Source organism: Martes martes (genome assembly GCF_963455335.1).
Source record: "Martes martes genome assembly, chromosome: 10".
In the NCBI taxonomy this organism is placed as follows: domain Eukaryota; kingdom Metazoa; phylum Chordata; class Mammalia; order Carnivora; family Mustelidae; genus Martes; species Martes martes.
The window spans coordinates 43,266,599-43,278,701 of record NC_137898.1 but is presented as its reverse complement, the minus strand read 5'-3'; positions in this window follow the sequence as shown (position 1 = coordinate 43,278,701).

Below are 12,103 nucleotides of genomic sequence, written 5' to 3'. Positions count from 1 at the left end.
GCGCGACCGCAAGCCAGGGAGGCGGGACTGTTGGGCGCTTTGCTCTGAGAGCGCACTGAGGAGCGGAACCCCAAGCTCTCGGCTCCTCCGGGCCGAGAGATTGGGAGGCCGCCATCTTCATTCCCGTCCTCCGGAACTCTACGGAAAGCGCTCAGGGAACAAAAGCTCCCGAAAGCAAACCCGAGCGGATTCCTTAGCCCGGCCCCTGGCAAGGGCGGTGCAATTCCGCCTGCGGCAAGGACACTTGAAAATCACTACAACAGGCCCCTCCCCCAGAAGATCAACAAGAAACCGATCCAAAACCAACTTCAGTCACCAAGAACAGCAGAATTCCACAGCAGGAGAAAGCAAATCCTACCTGGACAAAATGACAAGGCGGAAAAACTCACCTCAAAAAAAAGAACAAGAGGCCGTACCGAAGGCTGGAGACCTAATCAATACAGACATAGGTAGCATGACAGATCTAGAGTTCAGAATGACAATTCTCAAGGTTCTAGCCGGGCTCGAAAAAGGCATAGAAGATATTAGAGAAACCCTCTCCGGAGAGATAAAAGCCCTTTCTGGAGAAATAAAAGAACTAAAATCTAACCAAGTTGAAATCAAAAAAGCTATTCATGAGGTGCAATCAAAAATGGAAGCTCTCACTGCCAGGATAAATGAGGCAGAAGAAAGAATTAGTGACATAGAAGACCAAATGACAGAGAATAAAGAAGCTGAGCAAAAGAGAGACAAACAACTACTGGAACACGAGGAGAGGATTCGAGAGATAAGTGACACCATAAGACGACACAACATTAGAATAATTGGGATTCCAGAAGAAGAAGAAAGAGAGAGGGGAGCAGAAGGTATATTGGAGACAATTATTGGAGAGAATTTCCCTAATATGGCAAAGGGAACAAACATCAAAATCCAGGAGATGCTAAGAACGCCCCTCAAAATCAATAAAAATAGGTCCACACCTCGTCACCTGATAGTAAAATTTACAAGTCTTAGCGACAAAGAGAAAATCCTGAAAGCAGCCCGGGAAAAGAAGTCTGTAACATACAAGGGTAAAAACATTAGATTGGCAGCGGACCTATCCACAGAGACCTGGCAGGCCAGAAAGAACTGGCATGACATATTCAGAGCACTAAACGAGAAAAACATGCAGCCAAGAATACTATATCCGGCTAGGCTATCATTGAAAATAGAAGGAGAGATAAAGAGCTTCCAGGACAAACAAAAGCTGAAAGAATTTGCAAACACCAAACCAGCTCTACAGGAAATATTGAAAGGGGTCCTCTAAGCAAAGAGAGACCCTAAAAGTAGTAGATCATAAAGAAGCAGAAACAATATACAGTAACAATCACCTTACAGGCAATACAATGGCACTAAATTCATATCTCTCAATAGTTACCCTGAATGTTAATGGGCTAAATGCCCCAATCAAAAGACACAGGGTATCAGAATGGATAAAAAAACAAAACCCATCAATATGCTGCCTACAAGAAACTCATTTTAGATCCGAAGACACCTCCAGATTTAAAGTGAGGGGGTGGAAAACAATCTACCATGCCAATGGACATCAGAAGAAAGCTGGGGTGGCAATCCTTATATCAGATCAATTAGATTTTAAGCCAAAGACTATAATAAGAGATGAGGAAGGACACTATATCATACTCAAAGGGTCTGTCCAACAAGAAGATCTAACAATCTTAAATATCTATGCCCCTAACATGGGAGCAGCCAACTATATAAACCAATTAATAACAAAATCAAAGAAATACATCGACAGTAATACAGACCTTATCCTTTGGGCATGGGTTATGTCAGAGAAAATCTTGAGTAAGTTATTTTTATGAGGGTGGGCTGGTTGGTTGTAGATGAAAAGTCTGACAGTTAGGAAGGCCAAACCCCTAAAAGGCTTTTGGATCAGACTGGAAACTAGGTCCAATTTAAAGTGGAGTTCTGGAAATTAGGAGGGGATGAGTAAAGACATTCTTAAGGTATGTGACCAGCTGTCACAGGAAATGAAGGATTTAAGGGTGATTTCACCGGAAATAGCTCTCAATTTCATGTCTAGCTTGTGTTTAAAGTATTTGATCCTTGGTGTCTTTTTAAAGTGAACTTTGGCTGCGGTTTAGGCCTATTACTTTTCCTACCTTTCCACTGTGGAAAATGATAGCGCTTTTCTGGCTGTATGTCAACTTCATTCTCACAATAACAGTGAAGTGGGTAGGTTAAACAGATTATTTTACAAATTAGAATTTTTTCCCCCTAAGGACTTTATTTATTTGACAGGGAGAGAGAGACAGTGAGAGAGGGAACACAAGCAGGGGGAGAGGGAGAGGAAGAAGCAGGCTTCCCACGGAGCAGAGAGCCTGATGTGGGGCTCCATCCCAGGACCCTGGGAACATGACCTGAGCTGAAGGCAGATGCTTAACGACTGAGCCACCCAGGAACCTCAGAAATGGTTTAGATGTTAAGTGATTTACCCAGATTCACAGACCCAGTAAGTGCCAGAGCTGGGATTTACCCCGAACTTCTAAGCTGTGCAGTCCCTTAGGAATAAGATCCTTGTGTAGTTGGAAGCTTTTATTCCCCAACTCATGCCTCCTTTGGCTAGTTTTTCTTTTGACTGCCCTTTTATTATTACCTCTGATTCTATTCTGTATTGCTTTTTTTTAGAGAGATCACAAGTAGGCAGAGAGGCAGGCAGAGAGGGGCAGGGAGAAGCAGGCTCCCCACTGAGCAGAGAGCCTAACTCGGGGCTTGATCCCAGGACCCTGAGATCATGACCCAAGCTGAAGGCAGTGGCTCAGCCCACTGAGCCACCCAGGTGCCCCCTGTATTGTTTTTATATCAAATCACAGTATAGAGTTAGTCTGCCTAATGGGTCCCATTAGCCCGGTGGGCTGCAGAATATAATGGAAGTGCATCTGCCTTAGGAGAATGAGTTTCTCCTGGAAAGAAGAAAGCCCATAGTGCTAGACTGCTTTGGACTTACACTACAGAATGAATAGCTATGTTGTGATGCCCACTTCAGTCTGGAAAACTAAAGAATTCTTTTACACCTCTACCTAGAAATAGATAGGTAACCCACTCCTCCGGGGGGTGCAGTTTAATGCAGAAATTGATGTCCAGTTGGTATATATACCATCTGGAGCCAACAGCGGCCCTGGGATGGAAAGCTGCCCGTTTTAAACTTAGATTTGCTGTCTCCAGTGTCAAGACTTGCACGGGATTCCTCAGTGTGTTACCTCTGCCCTTTCCCAGTTTAGCTTCTTGAAGATTCAGCTGTTCTCCCAGTTCCTGAGGCCAAGGGAATCTCAGTTATTTTCAGCGCTTAAACTGTCCAGAGTTAGAGCATTGTCTAGAACCGGGTTCAGGGGTGGTCAGCCCTCAGTTTGCAGTCTGTGTTCTTGCTTGAGGGTATTCAAGTCACTGAAAAGACTTTAGAATTCCAGCTTTGGAACCACAGAATCCAGTTTCCATCATCCTTCATAGAGTTCCTAATACATACGACAAATGTGGAATTGAACCTGTTGAGGTAGAGACTCATTCCAGTTCCTCTCACTGCTCCCCCACCCCCATCCCAACAATACACTGGGAATACAACCTGAGAAACAGACTCTCTCTGGCCGCCTAGCAGCCTGCTCTGTGTATTGTGATGGCTGATATTAGGAATAGACAAATCGAAGATAAATTCTGGCTTAAATTTAAATTATACTGTTCTGTAGTCATAGAAATAAATAGCACGATGGTACTTAAACCCAACCTGTTAACAATTATATTAAATGTTAACAGACTGAACACTTCAAAAAACAAAATTTGGTCAGTTTGGATTTAAAAATAATACTCAGTTATACACTAGTTATAATTACAAAAACATCCAAATTTACCTCACTGGACTTGCCCTCCCATCAGGTGTCAAATTCAAGTTCACTAGGTGTTAGAGCTCAAAGTCCTTTATTACTCAGATTTATTTCTCTCATTCTAGTAGCTAACTGTAGTGAACAGATCTGTGAAAATGAATGACTTACACGATCATTACCATTGGTGTCATTTTAAAAATTATTATGAAAGTACAATTTTTTTAAGGGTCGAATAGTATTGAAGTATATAAACTAGAAGATGGTTCTGTACCCTTATCATCAAATCTCACTCTCTTGAGATAATCTTTGGTGCATTTTCTTTTCTTTTTTTTCTTTTCAGATTTTATTTATTTATTTGGCAGCATGAGCAGGGGGAGAGGGAGAAGCAGACTTCCCAATGAGCAGGGAATCCAAGACCCTGGGATCTTGACCTCAGCTGAAGGCAGACACTTAACTGACTGAACCACCCAGCACCCCTCTTTCTTAATTTTCAGATTTTATTTTTTTATTAGAGAGCATGGGCAGGGTCGGGGCAGGGGGGTGGCAGAGGAACAAGAAAGACTCCACACTGAGCAGGGAGCCTGATACAGGGCTTGATCCCAGAACCCTGAGATCATGACCTGAGCTAAAGTCACACTTAACCAACTGAGCCACCCAGGCGCCCCTCAGTGCATTTTCTCATGGATATTTTTCTCTCCACTCAAAATTAATTTTTTTTTCTGGGGCACCTGGGTGGCTCAGTTGGTTAAGCGTCTGACATGTGACTTCAGCTCAGGTCATGATCTCAGGGTCGTGAGATCGAGCCCCATTTGAGCTCCATAGTCAATGCAGAATCTGCTTGAGTGTCTGTCTCTCCTTCCTCTGCCCCTTCCCCTCTCGTGTGCATGTGTGTACTCTCTCTCAAATAAATCTAAAAAAACATTATTTTTCTAGTCTACAACCTGAGATTTTTCTGGCAAGAGATATCTGTGCATACATTCATGGTCTTTTTTTTTTTTTTTTTAAGATTTTATTTATTTTTTGAGAGAGAATGAGAGTGAGAGAGCACGAGAAGGGAGAGGGTCAGAGGGAGAAGCAGACTCCCTGCTGAGCAGGCAGCCCGATGTGGGACTTGATCCCAGGACTCCAGGACCATGACCTGAGCTGAAGGCAGTTGCGCAACCAAATGAGCCACCCAGGCGCCCCTACATTCATGGTCTTTAGGATAAACCTTGATAATGGGTCTCTTTAGAAAATCCATTTATGGTCCTACTTCTGCAAGCCAAATTTTTGTAAATTTTGGTCCTATCCATTAGTGTACTGTTCTGGCACCTGGTTATCCATAAGAACAGGCTCTGCCTGGCCTGAATACAAAAATTGCTTGGCCTTACATGTACAATCAGATCCTATCACCAAGAACATTTGCATCCACAGATATAGGGAGTAGAGAAAAACAGTGTCCCCATGTGCCCAGCTGGGAGTGGTTGCAGCCTCAGTGAGCAGTAGAGACATGTTCTAGCAGGGCTGTTTGGGTTCGAATTGCAACTCCATAGCTCACTAGCTGTGTGACCTTGGACAATTTAATCTGTGCATCCATTTTTTTCATCTATTAAATAGGCATTATAATAGTACTATATTGATAAGGTGGTTGTGATAGAATATTATAACATTGTGATAAAGCCTTTAAGGCGCTTGGAGCAGAGTCCAGCACATGTGAGAGCTGTGTGAGTATTTGCTGTCCTTAAAGCTGATACCGATTTTCACTCAGCCACATAGTGGCTTGACTTCATTGTTGAAAACCTAAAAGGAAGAAAATTGCCCCAAAGAACAGTAAAAGTGCTTTCTTCCGTACTTTAATCCCCCAAAGTACTGCCTGAGTCTTAGTTTCATGGCTCACCTTCCAAAGTCACTTTGTGTGGTACCCTGCATCCTCCAAATTAGGAACTTTTTTTTTTTTTTTAAGATTTTTTATTTATTTATTTGACAGAGAAATCCAAGTAGGCAGAAGTAGGCAGAGAGGCAGGCAGAGAGAGAAGGAGAAGCAGGCTCCCTGCTGAGTAGAGAGCCTGTTGGGCTCGATCCCAGGACCCTGGGATCATGACCTGAGCCAAAGGCAGAGGCTTAACCCACTGAGCCACCCAGGTGCCCCAGGAACTTTTTTATGTATAAATTGCTTATGACTTACTTTGTACCTCAGTTGCAGTATTTATAAAATAAATTCTTTTCATTGGGAAACGAGGTTTCTGTGTTCTTGCCTGAGGTGTAACATGTAAATACAAGTCAAAGAACAGCTGCAAACCAAAGGATACTGTAAACTAGAATCCAAAATGCATTCCAAATTAATGTTGCACTTCATACTGCTTGATATTTAGAGGAAAAAAGATTTGCATTTATGAGTGTAAGGAAAGCACATACTAGCACATACTATTATCTTTTAACTACTTGCTGAGACTTTCTTTAAAATAGAAGTGGGATTGAGGCATGTGCAGGTCCCAACCTGTCCGTGGTTTGGGATTGCCATTTGCCTCTTAAAGTAGAGGGTTTGTCTGCTAGGAAGACAAAGTCGTCTTCTCCACTGAAAAAGCCTCCTACATAGTTGATTTTGGCATCTTCCAGGAGTAGGGAGTCAGGATTTGAGGCCTCACGAGCCTGGGTTTTCTTTTCTTTTCTTTTTAAGGTTTTATTTATTTGGCAGAGAGGGAACACAAGGGGGGAAGTGTGAGAGGGAAAAGCAGGCTTCCTGCTGAGCAGAGAGCCCAATGCAGGGCTCGATCCCAGGACCCTCGGAACGTGACCTGAGCCGAAAGCAGATGCTTAACGGCTGAGCCACCTAGGTGCCCCTGAGCCTGGGTTTTCAGCTGAGATGGAGAGCAGACAGTGGTATAACCAGAAAGCCCAGAGCAGGGTGTACTTGCCTCTAGGACCCACTAGGACCCAGCCTGGGCTTTGTGACAGTGATATAAGTGGACTCCTTAACAATACATACTAACAATCATAAAATGAAAATAAAAAGATAGAGGTTGGGCCCAAACTTGAGGTAAAAGAGGAAGTTACCTGGAGAACAACCCTGAAACTTGATTCAATAGGTGCAAAGGGTTTCTTTTCAAAACAAGGTCATTAACAGGCTTCAGTGAACATGTCCACAGACCTCAATATGGTGATTTGATACCTACAATTGTAGCTTAGGCAAGAAGGAATTTCTTTTTTAATTTCTTTTAAAGATTTATTTAATAGAGCAAGAGAGAGAGCATGAATGGGGTGAGGGGCAGAGGGAGAAGCAGACTGCCCACTGAGCAGGGAGCCTGATGCGGGCCTCCGTTCCAGGACTCCGGGATTACGACCTGAGCCAAAGGCAGATGCTTAACCGACTGAGCCACCCAGGGACCCCGCAAGAAGGAATTTCTTTAAAAACATGATAGTGATCCATTTTCTATGTTACATGAAGACTGGTAAAAAACCTAACGTGATTAAGCAGTCAAGCTCTACAGTTTAGCTGCCTGGGTTCAAATTTCAGCCCTGCCACTTACTAGTGGTGTGAGTACTTAGTCTCTTCATGCCTGTTTTCTCATCTGTAAAATGGGCATACTAATAGTACTTGTAGATTTATTGTAGTTAAATGAGATAATAAATGTAAGTGCTTAGAATACTGCTTGGCACAAATTAAGCAATAAATGCTCTGCCTGTCATTTATTATCATCATCTTCTTTATCATCATCATCATCATCATCATCTTCAGCTCAAAGCTTATTAACTCCGGTGAGTATATAATATCAACATTGATAGGCAGCTGAGGCAGAGAATGAAAGAAAGATACTGATACCTGTTAGCTCTATTTGCCAGATATTCGCCATGCAAAAGTATGTTCCTATTTAACGCTTAGGATTCTTTCCGCAGTGATTTACCAAGCTCCTACTATGGGTCAGTCCGCAGTCCCCACCTTATAAAGTCTCCAGTTGTGAAAAGGCACTGTCCTAGATGATGGGTGACATCGACCGTGCCCTCAGCAGGCTTACTTAAGAATAAAGCGAGGCTTGGGAAGGTCAAACAACTCTGCTAAAGCCCCTGACTCCGAACTTGGGAGCAGAGAGCTGACTCGAATGCCGCTCTTGAATGTAAGATCTGTGCAGCTGCAAACGATTGGGCCCTGTCTCCCCACCCTGCTCAGGCAGGCTGGAACTTTCTCTTCTACCTGCTATAAATAATAGAGCGAGGGAGAGCTATTTTATTTCTGTCAGGCCACACTGACAAGCACAGATGGCTCTGAAGCCGAGAGACTGCTTCATTCTCCTGATGTGCAATGAAGGGGACAGATTCTTGGAGCTGAAGCTGCCAGGGAGGGGCGCTTGGGTGTCTCACTGTGTTAAGTGTCTGCCTTCAGCTTGGGTCATGATCCCAGGGTCCTGGGATTGAGTCCTGGGATCAAGTGCTGCATCGAGTCCTGCATTAGGTCCACATCGGGCTCCCTGCTCAGCGGAGAGCCTGCTTTTCCCTCCCTCTGCCTGCTGCTTCTCCTGCTTGTGCGCTTTCTCACTCTCTCTCAAATAATTAAATAAACTTTTTTTAAAAAGGGAGGGGTGCCTGGGTGGCTCAGTCGTTAAGCATCTGCCTTCAGCTCAAGACATGATCCCAGCGTTCTGGGATCGAGCCCCACATTGGGCTCCCTGCTCAGCAGGAAGCCTGCTTCTCCCTCTCCCACTCCCCCTGCTTATAGTCCCTCTCTCACTGTCTTTCTTTGTCAAATAAATAAATAAAATCTTTAAAAAAAAAATAATAAAGCTGGTAGGGAGAGCCACACAGGCTTAAACTCTTCTGTTGGTACCACTAAGCATCCGTTATATGCTAGGTCCTCAAAAGAATAAAAGGGCCTTCACTCTCCTGTTTTCTCCTGACATTGGACCTTTTAAAAATTGTGTTCTCTAGCAAAGATATACCTGTTCATAATTTTATTTTTTAAGTGTTTTTTTTTTAATTTAATCTCTATACCCCCATGTGGGGCTCAAACTCACAGCCCTGAGATCAAGAGTCATGTATTCTTCCAATTGAGCCAGCCAGGTGCCCCAACCTGCTGGTGATTTTAAAGTCAAAAGTAAGGGTGCCTGGGTGGCTCAGTGGGTTAAAGCCTCTGCCTTCGGCTCAGGTCATGATCCCAGGGTCCTGGGATTGAGCTCCCCCGCATTGGGCTCTCTGCTCAGCAAGGAGCCTGCTTCCCCCTCTCTCTCTGCCTGCCTCTCTGCCTACTTGTGATCTCTGTCTGTTAAATAAATAAATAAAATCTTAAAAAAAAAAAAAAAGAAGAAGCACTACAAGGCACATACCAAAACATGTCTACCAACCCACTGCTCCCTGCTCTTTATTCCCTCTTCACAGAATCACTTTCAACTCCTTTCACTTATATACAATTTTTTCTTAATTTATCAATTTTGTTATTATCTGCTGACTTTCTATTTTGGTAGTAGAGGATTAAGTGTTCTTATATCATTATTCCCATTTCCCTCTCTCCATCCCAATATAATTATTTCACAGCCTTTTTTTTTTTTTTTAAGATTTTATGTATTTATTTGAAAGAGAGAGAGGGAGAGAGAGAGCAGGGGGAGAGGGAGAAAGGGAGAAGCAGACTCCCGGGCTGAGCAGGGAGCCCATCGTGGGGCTGGATCCCAGGACTCTGAGATCATGACCGGAGCAGAAGGCAGACACCTAACTGACTGAGCCACCCAGGCTCTCCCTATTTCACAGCTTTTTGATAGTCAATAGACAGGGTTTACATTTTGATTATGTAAATGTTGTTCCGTGCCACAGTCATGGTCCTAGCAGGAAACAAATGACACCCTCAAATTGGGGAATTTGAGAAGGTTAATGAAGGGACTATTTAATAAAGGTGAGGGCAAAGTGTAGAGAAACTATAGGAATAGGGTAGTACCCCAACCTATAGGGCCTAGGCCTGATGAGTGATGGAAAGGAGTGGTTCCTAGAAGAGAAGACAGGAGTAGAGGGACACAGCCCACCCATGGTCCCACGGGGAGAAGGTCTGCTCTCCCAGTCTCCTCCAGGGAAGGCAGAGGCAGAGGGCCTGGGGCACAGCTGCTGTGTGGTCCATTGAGGTCAGTCCCCCAGGGCCCAGAGCAGGGTTGGGGAAGAGGAGAGTGGCCCGGCAGGGCAAATAGAAGACCAACATTGCAGCCAGGCAGGGGGCTAGAACCAACTTGTGTTTTCTTTTCTTTTTTTTTTTTTTTTAAGTTTTTAATTGCCGTTAACATACAGTGCTCTATTAGTTTCAGATGTACAGTATAGTGATTCAGCAGTTCTGTCACCCTGTTCTCACCACAACAAGGACACTCCTTAATCCCCATCACCTATTTCCCCCATCTCCCCATCCCCCCACACCCTCCTCCCCTCTGGTGACCATCCGTTTGCTCTCTATAGTTAACAGTCTGTTCTTGGTTTTCCTCTTTCTGTCTTTTTTCCCTTTGCTTGTTTTGTTTTTTTTTAATTCCATATATGAGTGAAATCGTATGGTATTTGTCTTTCTCTGACTGACTTCGCTTAGCATTGACCAACATTTTTGCCTTTCCTGGGAAAACCTCATCATAGTCTGCAGCTTGCTTGATCTTCTGACACTCCTGTGGCTACTTCTCCAAACAGTGAGAAAACCATAAAACCCCTCAGCTAGCTTTTGTATTTGAGTGAGATACTTGAAAACAGCTTCAAAGCTCAATGTGCAGAGGCAGGCCTGTCAGGTAGAGGGCTTCCTGGGGGTCGCTGCGGAGGGAAGCCTGCTTTCCACCCATGACTCTTCAAATGTCAGTATTGGGGGACTTCTCTCTGAGGCTCTTTAGTCTCTCTGGGGAAGGTGCCTCCATGTATCTACCTGGGAATGCTTTAGCCTATTCTGGGAATTGCCTCAGGAATTCTGTTCAGCACACAGACATTCTTTTCTGCTCCTGTATTTAGGGCCACTCACCACACCTCTCACCATGCCTGAGTCCTGATTCATCTTTTAACATTTTTTATTTTTTATTTTACTTGAAAGATTTTATTCATTTATTTGACAGAGAGAGAGAGCGAGGGGGGGGGGGAACACAAGCAAGGGGAGTGGGAGAGGGAGAAGCAGGCTTCCCACTGAGCAGGGAGCCCGATTTGGGGCTCAATTTGGGGCTCAATCCCAGGACGCCCGGATCATGACCTGAGCTGAAGGCAGACACTTAACGACTGAGCCACCCAGGCACCCCAGTCCTGATTCATCTTCCCGAAGACTAAACGTCTCATTTTCAGTGAGGGTAGACACGGGAAAGAGTTGTTTCGTTTCACAGGCATCTAGGGGTCCAACAGTCCCTTGCATCCCTTGTTCCAGCCCCACACTTTACTTCTACTTTCCACAGTAGCTACTACCTCCAATTCCTAGTTGCAGGGAAAGTCAGCTTCTACCTCTTCACCATGTCCTGGGGATGCTTGGATTTCACTCTGGTGTGGATCATGCTGATTTCAACTTTGTAAAACCTTGTCAGCAGACATCACCAATGGTGGTCTCCTCTCCCAATCTCTTCCATCTTTGTGTGATTATACCTTTGTGTGTTCTTTTCCCATCAATTTAGTTAAGGTAAGATAAACATATGAATTCAATCTACCATGTTTAACCAAAGGTCCACTAGTGATGAATTTGGGAGATATTTTATTTTATTTAGGTCTAGGTGAATGGTCATCAATTCATGACTAGAGGCCCCAGAAGATGATTGCTCTAAATCAGTATTACGCACACCCCTATTAGCTGGCCTCAGTTCCTTGTGATACAGTAGTCCAAAGTTCTTTTTTTTTTTTTTTTAAGATTTTATTTATCTGACAGAGGGAGACATAGCAAGAAAGGGAACACAAGCAGGGGGGAGTGTGAGAGGGAGAAGCAGGTTCCCCATGGAGCAGGGAGCCCAATGCAGGGCCCGATCCCAGGACCCCGGGATCATGACCTGAGCTGAAGGCAGACGCCCAATAACTGAGCCACCCAGGTGCCCCTAGGCCAAAGTTCTTAACATGTTCCTAAGTATTCTCTTACTAAGTTCTTCACTAGCCCAGTGTTTTCTAAATCGTGGTTAGCACACCTCCAAGGGCTTGATTAAGTATCAGATGAAAGAGCACTTCACAATTGTAATAGTTGTGTATTTTACTCTGTGTGTGTGTATAACTAGTAAATCAGGCCCATATTTTGCTAAGAATGAATTAAAAAACAGTGAATCGATTTAAAGGAAAGTGTTGAGGGGCGCCTGGGTGGTTCAGTCAGTTAA